The sequence below is a fragment of the Schistocerca gregaria genome, chromosome 4 (genome assembly GCF_023897955.1).
Source record: "Schistocerca gregaria isolate iqSchGreg1 chromosome 4, iqSchGreg1.2, whole genome shotgun sequence".
NCBI lineage: Eukaryota > Metazoa > Arthropoda > Insecta > Orthoptera > Acrididae > Schistocerca > Schistocerca gregaria.
Window position 1 is genome coordinate 13,734,663 of NC_064923.1, and position 20,448 is coordinate 13,755,110.

The window sequence follows — 20,448 nt, forward strand, 5'->3', positions numbered from 1 at the left end:
ATGCGGCGAGGGACGCCCTGCCTTACATTTCCGAATGCACAAAGTGTGTGGTTTAGTTTCCCAGTCTATATTTGGTAGGTCTCGTAGCAGGTTGAATGTATCAAATGGGTGGGAAAGAGCAAGGGGCAGCGTCTGTGTAGAACGAAAACACAACTCCTCAGTGGTGTGAGCGTTTTGAGATGAGTCGTATATAAGTTCCACTTGTTTGTCAGTGACCGTGTGGCCTAATGGATAAGGCGTCGGACTTCGTATCCGAAGATTGCGTGTTTGATTCCTCTCTCGGTCGTGTTTTTCCAGATCTGAAAAAGAAACATACCGTTTTAGTGCAGCACTTGAGCAGTACGAAACCGTGTGAACGTTGCTGTTGACCATTTTCTGCTTGGAGATGCTCTTGAGCTTGAAACACGCACAACAAGACCGGTGTTAACTAGCGAATTGGTTTGCATATTGCCGTCGCCGCGTGTTTTTGACTGGCACTTGCACATCTAAAATAACGTCGGAAAGTAACTCGTTCGGCTTATGAGTCACATCAAGTATGTGTGTTAATTTTGACGAAACTAGCTCTGCAGGTTGTCATGCAGTTCTGTTACCTCTCAGAAATGATTATGAAATAAAAGTGAACTACGTGACGAGTGTGACGTTAGGAAAACATTAGGCAACATGGGGAGGTTCTGTATGGGACCAATCAACCCAAACGAGTACTGTGTGACGTGCTAACCGGCATGTACTCACCGAGGCAGTGCGGCTAGCTCAGTCGGTAGAACATAAGGCTCTTAATTCCAGGGTCGTGGGTTCGAGACCCACGTGGGGAGGAACGGAATTTTGTTCCTCTTCAGATGTAACTTACCGTTGTTCTGATTAACGTGATGTAATGGAAATAGCAACTTTAAACTTTGCCTACGTCTCCGTCAGTCGCTACGAAACTGTATTTGAAGGTGAAGGTGATTTTGTAGACATGTGTGAAAGACATGTTCTGAAATGCAAGTGGTGTTATTTGGAGAGCACTTCCTTTACGTGTCAGATGTGTAGGCAAGCAGTAATGGGTCGCCATAGCTGCAAATATTAGACGGTAATATGAAGTGTTGTCAGCTGAAGTCTGATGATCCAGACGACCGTAAGGATGAAGTACGCAAAAGTACCGCTAGGCCGCGCCTCTTTAGCTCAGTGGCAGAGCACTGGTCTAGTAAACCAGGGGTTGTGAGTTCGATCCTCACAGGAGGCAGACGAATTTTGGATATCAGTTGCGCGTCGTGGCCTTATAGCAAACAGTATCTGGGATGATAACAATTAGCGAGAGGCGTTTTATTAAGAATTACTCTCAGATGTGATTAAGGCGAATGGCGCAGATAAAGCATTTGCCAAAGCGGTACAGCATAAGGTGGGATGGGACAGTCTGAAATATATTCTATAGATGTATTTCTCACATATCTCAGAGCCTTCCGCGGTTGTCGTCGTCGTCGTCGTCGTCGTCGTCGCCGCCGCCGCCGCCACTTCTGCAGAAGTAGCAACTGGACATCGTAGCAAATGCGGCGAGGGACGCCCTGCCTTACATTTCCGAATGCACAAAGTGTGTGGTTTAGTTTCCCAGTCTATATTTGGTAGGTCTCGTAGCAGGTTGAATGTATCAAATGGGTGGGAAAGAGCAAGGGGCAGCGTCTGTGTAGAACGAAAACACAACTCCTCAGTGGTGTGAGCGTTTTGAGATGAGTCGTATATAAGTTCCACTTGTTTGTCAGTGACCGTGTGGCCTAATGGATAAGGCGTCGGACTTCGTATCCGAAGATTGCGTGTTTGATTCCTCTCTCGGTCGTGTTTTTCCAGATCTGAAAAAGAAACATACCGTTTTAGTGCAGCACTTGAGCAGTACGAAACCGTGTGAACGTTGCTGTTGACCATTTTCTGCTTGGAGATGCTCTTGAGCTTGAAACACGCACAACAAGACCGGTGTTAACTAGCGAATTGGTTTGCATATTGCCGTCGCCGCGTGTTTTTGACTGGCACTTGCACATCTAAAATAACGTCGGAAAGTAACTCGTTCGGCTTATGAGTCACATCAAGTATGTGTGTTAATTTTGACGAAACTAGCTCTGCAGGTTGTCATGCAATTCTGTTACCTCTCAGAAATGATTATGAAATAAAAGTGAACTACGTGACGAGTGTGACGTTAGGAAAACATTAGGCAACATGGGGAGGTTCTGTATGGGACCAATCAACCCAAACGAGTACTGTGTGACGTGCTAACCGGCATGTACTCACCGAGGCAGTGCGGCTAGCTCAGTCGGTAGAACATAAGGCTCTTAATCCCAGGGTCGTGGGTTCGAGACCCACGTGGGGAGAAACGCAATTTTGTTCCTCTTCAGATGTAACTTACTGTTTTTCTGATTAACGTGATGTAATGGAAATAGCAACTTTAAACTTTGCCTACGTCTCCGTCAGTCGCTACGAAACTGTATTTGAAGGTGAAGGTGATTTTGTAGACATGTGTGAAAGACATGTTCTGAAATGCAAGTGGTGTTATTTGGAGAGCACTTCCTTTACGTGTCAGATGTGTAGGCAAGCAGTAATGGGTCGCCATAGCTGCAAATATTAGACGGTAATATGAAGTGTTGTCAGCTGAAGTCTGATGATCCAGACGACCGTAAGGATGAAGTACGCAAAAGTACCGCTAGGCTGCGCCTCTTTAGCTCAGTGGCAGAGCACTGGTCTAGTAAACCAGGGGGCGTGAGTTCGATCCTCACAGGAGGCAGACGAATTTTGGATATCAGTTGCGCGTCGTGGCCTTATAGCAAACAGTATCTGGGATGATAACAATTAGCGAGAGGCGTTTTATTAAGAATTACTCTCAGATGTGATTAAGGCGAATGGCGCAGATAAAGCATTTGCCAAAGCGGTACAGCATAAGGTGGGATGGGACAGTCTGAAATATATTTTATAGATGTATTTCTCACATATCTCAGAGCCTTCCGCGGTCGTCGTCGTCGTCGTCGTCGTCGTCGTCGTCGTCGTCGTCGCCGCCGCCGCCACTTCTGCAGAAGTAGCAACTGGACATCGTAGCAAATGCGGCGAGGGACGCCCTGCCTTACATTTCCGAATGCACAAAGTGTGTGGTTTAGTTTCCCAGTCTATATTTGGTAGGTCTCGTAGCAGGTTGAATGTATCAAATGGGTGGGAAAGAGCAAGGGGCAGCGTCTGTGTAGAACGAAAACACAACTCCTCAGTGGTGTGAGCGTTTTGAGATGAGTCGTATATAAGTTCCACTTGTTTGTCAGTGACCGTGTGGCCTAATGGATAAGGCGTCGGACTTCGTATCCGAAGATTGCGTGTTTGATTCCTCTCTCGGTCGTGTTTTTCCAGATCTGAAAAAGAAACATACCGTTTTAGTGCAGCACTTGAGCAGTACGAAACCGTGTGAACGTTGCTGTTGACCATTTTCTGCTTGGAGATGCTCTTGAGCTTGAAACACGCACAACAAGACCGGTGTTAACTAGCGAATTGGTTTGCATATTGCCGTCGCCGCGTGTTTTTGACTGGCACTTGCACATCTAAAATAACGTCGGAAAGTAACTCGTTCGGCTTATGAGTCACATCAAGTATGTGTGTTAACTTTGACGAAACTAGCTCTGCAGGTTGTCATGCAATTCTGTTACCTCTCAGAAATGATTATGAAATAAAAGTGAACTACGTGACGAGTGTGACGTTAGGAAAACATTAGGCAACATGGGGAGGTTCTGTATGGGACCAATCAACCCAAACGAGTACTGTGTGACGTGCTAACCGGCATGTACTCACCGAGGCAGTGCGGCTAGCTCAGTCGGTAGAACATAAGGCTCTTAATCCCAGGGTCGTGGGTTCGAGCCCCACGTGGGGAGGAACGGAATTTTGTTCCTCTTCAGATGTAACTTACCGTTTTTCTGATTAACGTGATGTAATGGAAATAGCAACTTTAAACTTTGCCTACGTCTCCGTCAGTCGCTACGAAACTGTATTTGAAGGTGAAGGTGATTTTGTAGACATGTGTGAAAGACATGTTCTGAAATGCAAGTGGTGTTATTTGGAGAGCACTTCCTTTACGTGTCAGATGTGTAGGCAAGCAGTAATGGGTCGCCATAGCTGCAAATATTAGACGGTAATATGAAGTGTTGTCAGCTGAAGTCTGATGATCCAGACGACCGTAAGGATGAAGTACGCAAAAGTACCGCTAGGCCGCGCCTCTTTAGCTGAGTGGCAGAGCACTGGTCTAGTAAACCAGGGGTCGTGAGTTCGATCCTCACAGGAGGCAGACGAATTTTGGATATCAGTTGCGCGTCGTGGCCTTATAGCAAACAGTATCTGGGATGATAACAATTAGCGAGAGGCGTTTTATTAAGAATTACTCTCAGATGTGATTAAGGCGAATGGCGCAGATAAAGCATTTGCCAAAGCGGTACAGCATAAGGTGGGATGGGACAGTCTGAAATATATTTTATAGATGTATTTCTCACATATCTCAGAGCCTTCCCCGGTTGTCGTCGTCGTCGTCGTCGTCGTCGTCGTCGTCGCCGCCGCCGCCACTTCTGCAGAAGTAGCAACTGGACATCGTAGCAAATGCGGCGAGGGACGCCCTGCCTTACATTTCCGAATGCACAAAGTGTGTGGTTTAGTTTCCCAGTCTATATTTGGTAGGTCTCGTAGCAGGTTGAATGTATCAAATGGGTGGGAAAGAGCAAGGGGCAGCGTCTGTGTAGAACGAAAACACAACTCCTCAGTGGTGTGAGCGTTTTGAGATGAGTCGTATATAAGTTCCACTTGTTTGTCAGTGACCGTGTGGCCTAATGGATAAGGCGTCGGACTTCGTATCCGAAGATTGCGTGTTTGATTCCTCTCTCGGTCGTGTTTTTCCAGATCTGAAAAAGAAACATACCGTTTTAGTGCAGCACTTGAGCAGTACGAAACCGTGTGAACGTTGCTGTTGACCATTTTCTGCTTGGAGATGCTCTTGAGCTTGAAACACGCACAACAAGACCGGTGTTAACTAGCGAATTGGTTTGCATATTGCCGTCGCCGCGTGTTTTTGACTGGCACTTGCACATCTAAAATAACGTCGGAAAGTAACTCGTTCGGCTTATGAGTCACATCAAGTATGTGTGTTAATTTTGACGAAACTAGCTCTGCAGGTTGTCATGCAATTCTGTTACCTCTCAGAAATGATTATGAAATAAAAGTGAACTACGTGACGAGTGTGACGTTAGGAAAACATTAGGCAACATGGGGAGGTTCTGTATGGGACCAATCAACCCAAACGAGTACTGTGTGACGTGCTAACCGGCATGTACTCACCGAGGCAGCGCGGCAAGCTCAGTCGGTAGAACATAAGGCTCTTAATCCCAGGGTCGTGGGTTCGAGCCCCACGTGGGGAGGAACGGAATTTTGTTCCTCTTCAGATGTAACTTACCGTTTTTCTGATTAACGTGATGTAATGGAAATAGCAACTTTAAACTTTGCCTACGTCTCCGTCAGTCGCTACGAAACTGTATTTGAAGGTGAAGGTGATTTTGTAGACATGTGTGAAAGACATGTTCTGAAATGCAAGTGGTGTTATTTGGAGAGCACTTCCTTTACGTGTCAGATGTGTAGGCAAGCAGTAATGGGTCGCCATGGCTGCAAATATTAGACGGTAATATGAAGTGTTGTCAGCTGAAGTCTGATGATCCAGACGACCGTAAGGATGAAGTACGCAAAAGTACCGCTAGGCCGCGCCTCTTTAGCTCAGTGGCAGAGCACTGGTCTAGTAAACCAGGGGTCGTGAGTTCGATCCTCACAGGAGGCAGACGAATTTTGGATATCAGTTGCGCGTCGTGGCCTTATAGCAAACAGTATCTGGGATGATAACAATTAGCGAGAGGCGTTTTATTAGGAATTACTCTCAGATGTGATTAAGGCGAATGGCGCAGATAAAGCATTTGCCAAAGCGGTACAGCATAAGGTGGGATGGGACAGTCTGAAATATATTTTATAGATGTATTTCTCACATATCTCAGAGCCTTCCGCGGTTGTCGTCGTCGTCGTCGTCGTCGTCGTCGTCGCCGCCGCCGCCACTTCTGCAGAAGTAGCAACTGGACATCGTAGCAAATGCGGCGAGGGACGCCCTGCCTTACATTTCCGAATGCACAAAGTGTGTGGTTTAGTTTCCCAGTCTATATTTGGTAGGTCTCGTAGCAGGTTGAATGTATCAAATGGGTGGGAAAGAGCAAGGGGCAGCGTCTGTGTAGAACGAAAACACAACTCCTCAGTGGTGTGAGCGTTTTGAGATGAGTCGTATATAAGTTCCACTTGTTTGTCAGTGACCGTGTGGCCTAATGGATAAGGCGTCGGACTTCGTATCCGAAGATTGTGTGTTTGATTCCTCTCTCGGTCGTGTTTCTCCAGATCTGAAAAAGAAACATACCGTTTTAGTGCAGCACTTGAGCAGTACGAAACCGTGTGAACGTTGCTGTTGACCATTTTCTGCTTGGAGATGCTCTTGAGCTTGAAACACGCACAACAAGACCGGTGTTAACTAGCGAATTGGTTTGCATATTGCCGTCGCCGCGTGTTTTTGACTGGCACTTGCACATCTAAAATAACGTCGGAAAGTAACTCGTTCGGCTTATGAGTCACATCAAGTATGTGTGTTAATTTTGACGAAACTAGCTCTGCAGGTTGTCATGCAATTCTGTTACCTCTCAGAAATGATTATGAAATAAAAGTGAACTACGTGACGAGTGTGACGTTAGGAAAACATTAGGCAACATGGGGAGGTTCTGTATGGGACCAATCAACCCAAACGAGTACTGTGTGACGTGCTAATCGGCATGTACTCACCGAGGCAGTGCGGCTAGCTCAGTCGGTAGAACATAAGGCTCTTAATCCCAGGGTCGTGGGTTCGAGACCTACGTGGGGAGGAACGGAATTTTGTTCCTCTTCAGATGTAACTTACCGTTTTTCTGATTAACGTGATGTAATGGAAATAGCAACTTTAAACTTTGCCTACGTCTCCGTCAGTCGCTACGAAACTGTATTTGAAGGTGAAGGTGATTTTGTAGACATGTGTGAAAGACATGTTCTGAAATGCAAGTGGTGTTATTTGGAGAGCACTTCCTTTACGTGTCAGATGTGTAGGCAAGCAGTAATGGGTCGCCATAGCTGCAAATATTAGACGGTAATATGAAGTGTTGTCAGCTGAAGTCTGATGATCCAGACGACCGTAAGGATGAAGTACGCAAAAGTACCGCTAGGCCGCGCCTCTTTAGCTCAGTGGCAGAGCACTGGTCTAGTAAACCAGGGGTCGTGAGTTCGATCCTCACAGGAGGCAGACAAATTTTGGATATCAGTTGCGCGTCGTGGCCTTATAGCAAACAGTATCTGGGATGATAACAATTAGCGAGAGGCGTTTTATTAAGAATTACTCTCAGATGTGATTAAGGCGAATGGCGCAGATAAAGCATTTGCCAAAGCGGTACAGCATAAGGTGGGATGGGACAGTCTGAAATATATTTTATAGATGTATTTCTCACATATCTCAGAGCCTTCCGCGGTTGTCGTCGTCGTCGTCGTCGTCGTCGTCGTCGCCGCCGCCACTTCTGCAGAAGTAGCAACTGGACATCGTAGCAAATGCGGCGAGGGACGCCCTGCCTTACATTTCCGAATGCACAAAGTGTGTGGTTTAGTTTCCCAGTCTATATTTGGTAGGTCTCGTAGCAGGTTGAATGTATCAAATGGGTGGGAAAGAGCAAGGGGCAGCGTCTGTGTAGAACGAAAACACAACTCCTCAGTGGTGTGAGCGTTTTGAGATGAGTCGTATATAAGTTCCACTTGTTTGTCAGTGACCGTGTGGCCTAATGGATAAGGCGTCGGACTTCGTATCCGAAGATTGCGTGTTTGATTCCTCTCTCGGTCGTGTTTTTCCAGATCTGAAAAAGAAACATACCGTTTTAGTGCAGCACTTGAGCAGTACGAAACCGTGTGAACGTTGCTGTTGACCATTTTCTGCTTGGAGATGCTCTTGAGCTTGAAACACGCACAACAAGACCGGTGTTAACTAGCGAATTGGTTTGCATATTGCCGTCGCCGCGTGTTTTTGACTGGCACTTGCACATCTAAAATAACGTCGGAAAGTAACTCGTTCGGCTTATGAGTCACATCAAGTATGTGTGTTAACTTTGACGAAACTAGCTCTGCAGGTTGTCATGCAATTCTGTTACCTCTCAGAAATGATTATGAAATAAAAGTGAACTACGTGACGAGTGTGACGTTAGGAAAACATTAGGCAACATGGGGAGGTTCTGTATGGGACCAATCAACCCAAACGAGTACTGTGTGACGTGCTAACCGGCATGTACTCACCGAGGCAGTGCGGCTAGCTCAGTCGGTAGAACATAAGGCTCTTAATCCCAGGGTCGTGGGTTCGAGCCCCACGTGGGGAGGAACGGAATTTTGTTCCTCTTCAGATGTAACTTACCGTTTTTCTGATTAACGTGATGTAATGGAAATAGCAACTTTAAACTTTGCCTACGTCTCCGTCAGTCGCTACGAAACTGTATTTGAAGGTGAAGGTGATTTTGTAGACATGTGTGAAAGACATGTTCTGAAATGCAAGTGGTGTTATTTGGAGAGCACTTCCTTTACGTGTCAGATGTGTAGGCAAGCAGTAATGGGTCGCCATAGCTGCAAATATTAGACGGTAATATGAAGTGTTGTCAGCTGAAGTCTGATGATCCAGACGACCGTAAGGATGAAGTACGCAAAAGTACCGCTAGGCCGCGCCTCTTTAGCTCAGTGGCAGAGCACTCTTCTAGTAAACCAGGGGTCGTGAGTTCGATCCTCACAGGAGGCAGACGAGTTTTGGGTATCAGTTGCGCGTCGTGGCCTTAGAGTCTCTTCGGAGCCGTGGGCCCGAACACATCGCGCGCTCGCTCCGACGTATCGTGCGGTGTTTACGTGTGCTTCGCGGTTGGCGGCGGTTCGGCGCGGTGCCTGTTTCTTCGCTGCTGTAGTCAACTGAACTGTAAGTTACGATGGATTCTGAAGAACGCGAAAATAATATCCAATGTGAATTTGACAGAAACGTAACCCGACCGTCTGCTTTCGAAATTCATTCGTGGCTGAAAACTGACTTGAAAATTCCTGAAAGTGATGTGCTAGGCTTGCAATTAGACGCGTTCCTGAACTCTTTGTTCGTCAAACTGAAAAGTCCGGAACTGTGTGACTCCCTCGTCAGTGAAAACGGTGGTGTACGTAAATTTAAACACTCTGATGGGTCAATTAGCAATGTTACTTTGTCGAATGCGGGTTTTGGTATCAGAAATGTGAGAGTATTTAATCTTCCGTTCGAAACTAGAAATGAGACAATAGCTCGTAGCCTTACGCCTTATGGTACAGTTTTGTCTGCTACGAAAGAAAAGTGGTCATCCGCTTATATATATCAAGTGGAAAACGGTATCCGTAGTGTCAAAATGATTGTGAGGAAGCACGTTCCTTCGTTTTTGGTTATGGCCGGCCACCGGGCTTTTATTTCGTATAGTGGTCAGCCGCAAACCTGCTCCTATTGTAATGCCACAGACCATTTTAGGCAAAATTGTCCTCGGCGTCGACGCCCTGTGCAGCTGCCGCCCCGTGGCCAAGATGACGACGCGTCATACGCGGCCGTGTTGTTAGGTGTTCCCCCTTCACCGGCACGTTCCGTGGAAACTGCAACGCCTTTAAATGCTGCGGTCGCGATGGATACTGATCCCATTGCAACCGGTATTGATTCTTTTCAAGCCATGTCCGTCCCTTCTCAGTCAGTTCCCGCAGCTAGTGTAGTACTTCAGCCTCTGGCTGTGCCTGAAGTTTCGGAACGGACCGGATCAGAACCCGTTCAGGTGGTTACCTCCCCTGTTGTGGCTGTGGATTCGTCACCATCAAATGCCGTACTTCAAGGTGTTCCGGACGGGGCTACTGCCACACAGGAACCAAAGCCACGGCGAGAAAGTGTTTCGGAGAGGCGTGGTCATACCGAACGCTTCCGCAGTGCCAGTAGTTCACGGATTTTAGAAAAGCGATCCCTTTCTCGCGGAGAACGTAGCCCGTCTCCGGAATGGAAGCAGGTTCCGCGTCCGAAGTCAAAACAAAAGCCAAAATCTGTGCAAAAGCCGGCGCACAAGCCCTTGCCCCGCCCCGTAGTCGAATCTCGGCCGTCGGTCGCGGCAGGACGTCGTCCACAGCGTCCTGTGGCGAGCAGTCAGCCAGCGCCTACGACAAGTGTGTCGGAAGACAGGCGGGAAGAGGTTGTCCGGCAGTTAAAAGAAATGTTGCACCACTCTGATGCAACGTTAGCGATGGACACTACGACGTCTCAGGCAACGAACCCGGCACAACTTTCGGTTAAGCGTAAGGCGGAAGACACCCCCCAGCGGCGCACGCGCCCCTCTTCACAGGATACGGCGTCTGCACCTCCCACACAAGAACCGCCTACTTCGGCTGCACCGTCTGCACGTTCTGACTGGGCAGACGATATGGAGGAGGAGGGTGGGTCCATTCCCGTTGTCTAATTTATTTAAATTTGTGTGTGTGTGTGTTTTTTTTCCTGTAGTCTATGGTAGTACGCTCACCATCTGTCGTTGCTACTATAAATCTTAATAAATTAGAGTCATATGTAAAGTTTGCAAGTTTTGTGGGTTTTTTAAATAACATTGCTGCTGACGTAGTGTTTTTGCAGGAGGTTGTGACTGACCTAATTCACTCAATTCCGGGCTATCAAGTCCTCTTGAACTTTGATGTCGAGTGTAATTGTGGTACTGCCATTTTAATTCGGGTTGATCATGATTTTAGTAATGTTGCTACAATTCCGAATGGTCGTGGTATAGCTTGCACGATTAACAACGTACGATACATTAACGTGTACGCCCCTTCTGGAGCCGACGGGCAGCCGCTTCGCCGCGTTTTTTATAGTAGTGACGTTTGTCACCTTTCACAGGGCCCCCACCTGCCTGTAGTCATGGGCGGCGATTTTAATTGTGTGCTGGATGATAGAGATCAGGAGCCGCGACCGTATAAGTGCCTTGAATTGCAGACGCTCGTTACGGAGATGAATTTAATTGACTCTTGGTGTTTTTTACACCCACGGGACGTGGGATTTACTTTCTTTTACCCCACGGGTAGGAGTCGGCTTGACAGAATTTATGTTTCTCGGGAGAAACAGCACTGTCTCACGGAGTCCTCTGTTCACCCCGTGATTTTTTCCGATCATTGCGCGTATGTCTGCAGATTTCATTCTCTGTTGGCGATTAAACCCCGCGCAAGTCGGTTATGGAAGTTTAATGTGAGACATATTTCACACCCACAATTTGCGCCGGTTATCGTGCGTGTGTGGCAGAGGGTGCTGAAATATCGCGGCCTATGTGCCTCCACTTTGTCTTGGTGGGTAGAATCTGTTAAGCCGGCTTTACGCAAGACCATCCTGGAGTTTAGTCAGAATGTTGCTCATTGGGAACGATGTACATCGCACTTTTATGAGAGCTGTTTAAATGATGCCATCCACTTGCACACTGATAATCCCGCTCTTCGGATGGCGACAATTCGGCAAATAAAACACCGTCTACTTAACTTGAAAAGGGACTCGTTGCGCGGATCTGTCGTACGGAGTCGGGCCCCCGGGAAGCTTGTCGATGAAGCACCCTCCGTCTTTCACCAGCTGCGCGAACGCCGGCGCGCTACGCGACGTTACGTCACGGAGCTGGAATCAGCTGACGGTGCGCGTCTTTACAGTCAGGCGGCAATTCTTGCCGAGACCCGCCGTCACTTTGTCGAAATTTTCAGTGAGAAGCGCACGGATGCTGCTGCCATTTCCGAGCTTCTCCACGACGTTCCATACGTCTTATCAGTAAGGGACCGCCGTCACCTCACTGAACAATTTACCGTAGAGGAAGTGCGTGATGTCTTAAAACTATGTTCCCCTAATAAATCCCCGGGTGCAGATGGCTTACCACCGGAATTTTATCTACACTTTTGGCACTTGTTTGGCTCGGCCCTGACTGATGTTTTTAATGAAATTTTAAATGGCGTGGACGTCCCCGCGTCCTTCCTGGAGGGTATTGTGGTATTGGCTCCAAAGGTTACAGTCACAAGGAAGCTGTGCAATCTTCGACCGATCACCCTTCTTAATGGCGATTATAAACTCTTTACCAAATGTGTCTCCTCTCGCTTGAAACAGGTCATGAAAAAACTGATTAGTCCCTTTCAGTACTGTGCAGTGCCGAAACGCACTATCTATGGTGCTGTCTCGACGTACCGAGATGCCATTGCCTATGCTTCGACGAATAGAATTTCTTTTGGCATTTTATCCATCGATTTCGCAATGGCATTTGACAGAGTTAGCCACCTATATCTCCGGCGAGTGCTACAGAAATTTGGTTTCGGTGTACAGTTTATCACTATGATTTTTAACCTTTTCAATAATTCCACCTCACGGATTAGCATCAATGGATTTTTGTCGGAACCTGTGCCACTCCGCTGTTCTGTCAAACAAGGGTGCCCTCTGTCAATGGCACTTTACGCAATTTCCATAGATCCTTTGTTGCGTAATTTGCACAGTGCTTGCAGGGGAATACGGATTGGGGATGAGAAGCACGTTTGTTGCGCTTACGCCGATGACCTTGGCCTCTTGGTGTCCTCGGCCACAGACTTCGACACAATACGCGCAGTTCTCACCCAGTATGAACGTGCATCCGGTGCGAGCATCAATACCCGAAAGACGGTTTTTTCTGCCCGTTTATGCGGCGACGCGGGGCTTCAAACGCCCGTGGTTTACAGTGAAACGGGAACACAAAATTTTGGGTGTTCGTTTTCAACCCAATCTGCTACAGACTGCGTCTTACAACTGGCGCATTGTCTTAAATGGCATACGAGCTATGGCTAGCCTGTGCGCGACTCGCACCCTCGCATTAACACAGCGGGTGCTTTTAATAAATGTTTTCTTGCTCAGCAAAGCTTGGTACCTCGCACAGTTATTTCAGGTACCCAAGAATTTGGGCAGAGCCATAACACAGGCAGTCTATTGGCTGTTGTGGCGGGGACATATTTTCAAGGTGGCTTACGACACATGTACTTTGCCGCGCGAACAGGGAGGACTCGGCCTTATTCATTTCGCCACGAAAGCCGCGGCGTTGCTCGTTCATCGGACGAGCGTCACCATTGAACAGGATCCGTCCGGCCCAACGGCTGTCTTGTTCAATATTCATCGTCCTCTGTCTGACGTGGCCCCTCTCGACCCGACTACAATACCGTTTCAGCTGCGGTATGTTCGAGAATACTACATTCAGAAAAGTTATCTCGCCGCCGACGTACTTGACCATCGAACGCGGACTGTGAAAGGTGTCTACCAGGGACTAAGAGGACGGCCAGTCGGCAATAAGATGGAGGCGCGCTACCCGCGGTCTGCGTGGAGGACGGCGTGGGCTCACGTTCACGCTCCTTACCTGTCAGCGGAAGTCAGCAGCTTTTGGTACCAAGTGGTTAACAGAATTATCCCCACCAACGAAAAGCTGCGCCGCATCCATTTATCTCCGTCGAGCTTGTGTGAAGACTGTCGACAAGACGACACGTTAGAACATCTTTTCGTGTGCCTGAGGTCATTGTCGATCTGGAACCTTGCCGCCAAGATGCTCGCACTTATTAACCGGACCAGCGCTGCCAGTTTTTCAGCGGACACGGCTTTGATCCCAGACTTTAATCCGTATCCGCCTACGAAGCGTGCCGCTACCGCATGGATCGTGGCTCACACTGTGTTCGCCATCCTGCATTTAAGACTTACGGGTGACTATGCCTTTTTGGTTTATTTGGCTACGCAACATGACCTTACTAAAACCAGGAACGATTATCCTAAACTCTTTGCTAATTTCCTGCAAATTGCACTCGCATTTGCCCACGACAGGCTGCTATAATACGGACTTCACTGCTGCAATCTTTATTTCCCTCAGTGCACTGAACTGTTTTTGAGTGCGAAGTCATGGTCCTTGCAAATTGAATGCTACAGGAAGAGTGCCTATTGTACAAGAACAGCCATATGGAAATTACGACGAATGTTCCCAATGTATTATCCTGTGTTCGTGTGTGTTCTGTGTTCGCTGTCGTTTAGTGTTTTTTTTTTTTTATGTTTTCTTATTCTCTTTTTTTTTTCCAACGTCTGATTCCTGCGTCATCGGCGTCCCATCACGAATGCGTTGCGCACGAAGCTGCCACGGAGTTATTTGGGTTTCAATAAAGCAGGACTTTAACTTAATTTCAATTTATTTTTAACACGTCGGGGAGAATTGTGTTTTCCTTCTCCTTAGACGACAGACAGTTTTGTAAAGGTCGGGAGTGTACTTATTCCTTTGATAATGTGCGTCGATACCTTACCATTAAAAATATTTACTGGTCGCCACGAAGCTTTGGAACATAATATCATGGAACGCGTGAAGGGTGTACCGCCCCTATGGCTGAGAGGACTACTCAGGCAGTATTTGCTTTTTATTCCCTTTTTCAACCTAAATTCTTTATTTTATCGATTTTCGGTGCGATGCGCCTGATACGCTGTCATACTTTTATTTTCTAATTATTAATTTATGAAGTGTAGGCGCAAAGCGACTGATTCGCAGTCGTCATAATCATGAGCTTTCACTTCAAGAGGATTTTATTTTTCTTCGATGCTTCGTTTGCGGTCAATGAACACAAGAAATTTTCCACGAAGGACTTCAGGGTCTCCGCTTTCATCACTTCAACTGGAAGGTGCACGTCTTACACAGGACGTCGACGGCCACGGAACATGAACCGAGAAGTTTCCTCTTTTCAGACTACATGAAGAGTTCAATTCGTCTTATAAGTTTGGAAGAAGCAGCGTATTTTTATTTATAGCTAAAGAAGCTCGCCGAAGAAGGCGTAATTGGAGAGCGCAAGGACGGGCTATAAGGGGAGTTGGGAGGCCCTACAAAAAAAAAAAAAAAAAAAAAAAAAAAAAAAAAAAAAAAAAAAAAAAAGGTCTAGTAAACCAGGGGTCGTGAGTTCGATCCTCACAGGAGGCAGACGAATTTTGGATATCAGTTGCGCGTCGTGGCCTTATAGCAAACAGTATCTGGGATGATAACAATTAGCGAGAGGCGTTTTATTAAGAATTACTCTCAGATGTGATTAAGGCGAATGGCGCAGATAAAGCATTTGCCAAAGCGGTACAGCATAAGGTGGGATGGGACAGTCTGAAATATATTTTATAGATGTATTTCTCACATATCTCAGAGCCTTCCGCGGTTGTCGTCGTCGTCGTCGTCGTCGTCGTCGCCGCCGCCGCCACTTCTGCAGAAGTAGCAACTGGACATCGTAGCAAATGCGGCGAGGGACGCCCTGCCTTACATTTCCGAATGCACAAAGTGTGTGGTTTAGTTTCCCAGTCTATATTTGGTAGGTCTCGTAGCAGGTTGAATGTATCAAATGGGTGGGAAAGAGCAAGGGGCAGCGTCTGTGTAGAACGAAAACACAACTCCTCAGTGGTGTGAGCGTTTTGAGATGAGTCGTATATAAGTTCCACTTGTTTGTCAGTGACCGTGTGGCCTAATGGATAAGGCGTCGGACTTCGTATCCGAAGATTGCGTGTTTGATTCCTCTCTCGGTCGTGTTTTTCCAGATCTGAAAAAGAAACATACCGTTTTAGTGCAGCACTTGAGCAGTACGAAACCGTGTGAACGTTGCTGTTGACCATTTTCTGCTTGGAGATGCTCTTGAGCTTGAAACACGCACAACAAGACCGGTGTTAACTAGCGAATTGGTTTGCATATTGCCGTCGCCGCGTGTTTTTGACTGGCACTTGCACATCTAAAATAACGTCGGAAAGTAACTCGTTCGGCTTATGAGTCACATCAAGTATGTGTGTTAATTTTGACGAAACTAGCTCTGCAGGTTGTCATGCAATTCTGTTACCTCTCAGAAATGATTATGAAATAAAAGTGAACTACGTGACGAGTGTGACGTTAGGAAAACATTAGGCAACATGGGGAGGTTCTGTATGGGACCAATCAACCCAAACGAGTACTGTGTGACGTGCTAACCGGCATATACTCACCGAGGCAGCGCGGCTAGCTCAGTCGGTAGAACATAAGGCTCTTAATCCCAGGGTCGTGGGTTCGAGCCCCACGTGGGGAGGAACGGAATTTAGTTCCTCTGCAGATGTAACTTACCGTTTTTCTGATTAACGTGATGTAATGGAAATAGCAACTTTAAACTTTGCCTACGTCTCCGTCAGTCGCTACGAAACTGTATTTGAAGGTGAAGGTGATTTTGTAGACATGTGTGAAAGACATGTTCTGAAATGCAAGTGGTGTTATTTGGAGAGCACTTCCTTTACGTGTCAGATGTGTAGGCAAGCAGTAATGGGTCGCCATAGCTGCAAATATTAGACGGTAATATGAAGTGTTGTCAGCTGAAGTCTGATGATCCAGACGACCGTAAGGATGAAGAACGCAAAAGTACCGCTAGGCCGCGCCTCTTTAGCTCAGTGGCAGAGCATTGGTCTAGTAAACCAGGGGTCCTGAGTTCGATTCTCACAGGAGGCAGACGAATTTTGGATATCAGTTGCGCGTCGTGGCCTTATAGCAAACAGTATCTGGGATGACTAACAATTAGCGAGAGGCGTTTTATTAAGAATTACTCTCAGATGTGATTAAGGCGAATGGCGCAGATAAAGCATTTGCCAAAGTGGTACAGCATAAGGTGGGATGGGACAGTCTGAAATATATTTTATAGATGTATTTCTCACATATCTCAGAGCCTTCCGCGGTTGTCGTCGTCGTCGTCGTCGTCGTCGTCGTCGCCGCCGCCACTTCTGCAGAAGTAGCAAATGGACATCGTAGCAAATGCGGCGAGGGGCGCCCTGCCTTACATTTCCGAATGCACAAAGTGTGTGGTTTAGTTTCCCAGTCTATATTTGGTAGGTCTCGTAGCAGGTTGAATGTATCAAATGGGTGGGAAAGAGCAAGGGGCAGCGTCTGTGTAGAACGAAAACACAACTCCTCAGTGGTGTGAGCGTTTTGAGATGAGTCGTATATAAGTTCCACTTGTTTGTCAGTGACCGTGTGGCCTAATGGATAAGGCGTCGGACTTCGTATCCGAAGATTGCGTGTTTGATTCCTCTCTCGGTCGTGTTTTTCCAGATCTGAAAAAGAAACATACCGTTTTAGTGCAGCACTTGAGCAGTACGAAACCGTGTGAACGTTGCTGTTGACCATTTTCTGCTTGGAGATGCTCTTGAGCTTGAAACACGCACAACAAGACCGGTGTTAACTAGCGAATTGGTTTGCATATTGCCGTCGCCGCGTGTTTTTGACTGGCACTTGCACATCTAAAATAACGTCGGAAAGTAACTCGTTCGGCTTATGAGTCACATCAAGTATGTGTGTTAATTTTGACGAAACTAGCTCTGCAGGTTGTCATGCAATTCTGTTACCTCTCAGAAATGATTATGAAATAAAAGTGAACTACGTGACGAGTGTGACGTTAGGAAAACATTAGGCAACATGGGGAGGTTCTGTATGGGACCAATCAACCCAAACGAGTACTGTGTGACGTGCTAACCGGCATATACTCACCGAGGCAGCGCGGCTAGCTCAGTCGGTAGAACATAAGGCTCTTAATCCCAGGGTCGTGGGTTCGAGCCCCACGTGGGGAGGAACGGAATTTTGTTCCTCTGCAGATGTAACTTACCGTTTTTCTGATTAACGTGATGTAATGGAAATAGCAACTTTAAACTTTGCCTACGTCTCCGTCAGTCGCTACGAAACTGTATTTGAAGGTGAAGGAGATTTTGTAGACATGTGTGAAAGACATGTTCTGAAATGCAAGTGGTGTTATTTGGAGAGCACTTCCTTTACGTGTCAGATGTGTAGGCAAGCAGTAATGGGTCGCCATAGCTGCAAATATTAGACGGTAATATGAAGTGTTGTCAGCTGAAGTCTGATGATCCAGACGACCGTAAGGATGAAGTACGCAAAAGGACCGCTAGGCCGCGCCTCTTTAGCTCAGTGGCAGAGCACTGGTCTAGTAAACCAGGGGTCGTGAGTTCGATCCTCACAGGAGGCAGACGAATTTTGGATATCAGTTGCGCGTCGTGGCCTTATAGCAAACAGTATCTGGGATGACTAACAATTAGCGAGAGGCGTTTTATTAAGAATTACTCTCAGATGTGATTAAGGCGAATGGCGCAGATAAAGCATTTGCCAAAGCGGTACAGCATAAGGTGGGATGGGACAGTCTGAAATATATTTTATAGATGTATTTCTCACATATCTCAGAGCCTTCCGCGGTTGTCGTCGTCGTCGTCGTCGTCGTCGTCGCCGCCGCCGCCACTTCTGCAGAAGTAGCAAATGGACATCGTAGCAAATGCGGCGAGGGGCGCCCTGCCTTACATTTCCGAATGCACAAAGTGTGTGGTTTAGTTTCCCAGTCTATATTTGGTAGGTCTCGTAGCAGGTTGAATGTATCAAATGGGTGGGAAAGAGCAAGGGGCAGCGTCTGTGTAGAACGAAAACACAACTCCTCAGTGGTGTGAGCGTTTTGAGATGAGTCGTATATAAGTTCCACTTGTTTGTCAGTGACCGTGTGGCCTAATGGATAAGGCGTCGGACTTCGTATCCGAAGATTGCGTGTTTGATTCCTCTGTGGGTCGTGTTTTTCCAGATATGAAAAAGAAACATACCGTTTTAGTGCAGCACTTGAGCAGTACGAAACCGTGTGAACGTTGCTGTTGACCATTTTCTGCTTGGAGATGCTCTTGACCTTGAAACACGCACAACAAGACCGGTGTTAACTAGCGAATTGGTTTGCATATTGCCGTCGCCGCGTGTTTTTGACTGGCACTTGCACATCTAAAATAACGTCGGAAAGTAACTCGTTCGGCTTATGAGTCACATCAAGTATGTGTGTTAATTTTGACGAAACTAGCTCTGCAGGTTGTCATGCAATTCTGTTACCTCTCAGAAATGATTATGAAATAAAAGTGAACTACGTGACGAGTGTGACGTTAGGAAAACATTAGGCAACATGGGGAGGTTCTGTATGGGACCAATCAACCCAAACGAGTACTGTGTGACGTGCTAACCGGCATATACTCACCGTGGCAGCGCGGCTAGCTCAGTCGGTAGAACATAAGGCTCTTAATCCCAGGGTCGTGGGTTCGAGCCCCACGTGGGGAGGAACGGAATTTTGTTCCTCTGCAGATGTAACTTACCGTTTTTCTGATTAACGTGATGTAATGGAAATAGCAACTTTAAACTTTGCCTACGTCTCCGTCAGTCGCTACGAAACTGTATTTGAAGGTGAAGGTGATTTTGTAGACATGTGTGAAAGACATGTTCTGAAATGCAAGTGGTGTTATTTGGAGAGCACTTCCTTTACGTGTCAGATGTGTAGGCAAGCAGTAATGGGTCGCCATAGCTGCAAATATTAGACGGTAATATGAAGTGTTGTCAGCTGAAGTCTGATGATCCAGACGACCGTAAGGATGAAGTACGCAAAAGTACCGCTAGGCCGCGCCTCTTTAGCTGAGTGGCAGAGCACTGGTCTAGTAAACCAGGGGTCGTGAGTTCGATCCTCACAGGAGGCAGACGAATTTTGGATATCAGTTGCGCGTCGTGGCCTTATAGCAAACAGTATCTGGGATGACTAACAATTAGCGAGAGGCGTTTTATTAAGAATTACTCTCAGATGTGATTAAGGCGAATGGCGCAGATAAAGCATTTGCCAAAGCGGTACAGCATAAGGTGGGATGGGACAGTCTGAAATATATTTTATAGATGTATTTCTCACATATCTCAGAGCCTTCCGCGGTTGTCGTCGTCGCCGCCGCCGCCACTTCTGCAGAAGTAGCAAATGGACATCGTAGCAAATGCGGCGAGGGACGCCCTGCCTTACATTTCCGAATGCACAAAGTGTGTGGTTTAGTTTCCCAGTCTATATTTGGTAGGTCTCGTAGCAGGTTGAATGTATCAAATGGGTGGGAAAGAGCAAGGGGCAGCGTCTGTGTAGAACGAAAACACAACTCCTCAGTGGTGTGAGCGTTTTGAGATGAGTCGTATATAAGTTCCACTTGTTTGTCAGTGACCGTGTGGCCTAATGGATAAGGCGTCGGACTTCGTATCCGAAGATTGCGTGTTTGATTCCTCTCTCGGTCGTGTTTTTCCAGATCTGAAAAAGAAACATACCGTTTTAGTGCAGCACTTGAGCAGTACGAAACCGTGTGAACGTTGCTGTTGACCATTTTCTGCTTGGAGATGCTCTTGAGCTTGAAACACGCACAACAAGACCGTTGTTAACTAGCGAATTGGTTTGCATATTGCCGTCGCCGCGTGTTTTTGACTGGCACTTGCACATCTAAAATAACGTCGGAAAGTAACTCGTTCGGCTTATGAGTCACATCAAGTATGTGTGTTA

General features: G+C 46.9%; 9 non-coding genes across 9 annotated transcripts; all 9 read left to right on the forward strand.

Moving 5' to 3' along the window:
* Positions 1-1,150: 1,150 nt before the first annotated feature.
* On the forward strand, positions 1,151-1,222 carry Trnat-agu (transfer RNA threonine (anticodon AGU)). Its single transcript has one exon. It is a non-coding gene; the product is annotated as a tRNA-Thr (tRNA).
* Positions 1,223-2,674: 1,452 nt separating this feature from the next.
* Positions 2,675-2,746, forward strand: Trnat-agu (transfer RNA threonine (anticodon AGU)). The gene has a single exon. It is a non-coding gene; the product is annotated as a tRNA-Thr (tRNA).
* A 1,461-nt stretch (positions 2,747-4,207) lies between these two features.
* On the forward strand, positions 4,208-4,279 carry Trnat-agu (transfer RNA threonine (anticodon AGU)). Its single transcript has one exon. It is a non-coding gene; the product is annotated as a tRNA-Thr (tRNA).
* Positions 4,280-5,734: 1,455 nt separating this feature from the next.
* Positions 5,735-5,806, forward strand: Trnat-agu (transfer RNA threonine (anticodon AGU)). The gene has a single exon. It is a non-coding gene; the product is annotated as a tRNA-Thr (tRNA).
* Positions 5,807-7,258: 1,452 nt separating this feature from the next.
* On the forward strand, positions 7,259-7,330 carry Trnat-agu (transfer RNA threonine (anticodon AGU)). Its single transcript has one exon. It is a non-coding gene; the product is annotated as a tRNA-Thr (tRNA).
* A 1,449-nt stretch (positions 7,331-8,779) lies between these two features.
* Positions 8,780-8,851, forward strand: Trnat-agu (transfer RNA threonine (anticodon AGU)). Its single transcript has one exon. It is a non-coding gene; the product is annotated as a tRNA-Thr (tRNA).
* A 7,654-nt stretch (positions 8,852-16,505) lies between these two features.
* On the forward strand, positions 16,506-16,577 carry Trnat-agu (transfer RNA threonine (anticodon AGU)). Its single transcript has one exon. It is a non-coding gene; the product is annotated as a tRNA-Thr (tRNA).
* Positions 16,578-18,027: 1,450 nt separating this feature from the next.
* On the forward strand, positions 18,028-18,099 carry Trnat-agu (transfer RNA threonine (anticodon AGU)). The gene has a single exon. It is a non-coding gene; the product is annotated as a tRNA-Thr (tRNA).
* Positions 18,100-19,549: 1,450 nt separating this feature from the next.
* On the forward strand, positions 19,550-19,621 carry Trnat-agu (transfer RNA threonine (anticodon AGU)). The gene has a single exon. It is a non-coding gene; the product is annotated as a tRNA-Thr (tRNA).
* The last annotated feature ends 827 nt before the right edge of the window (positions 19,622-20,448 follow it).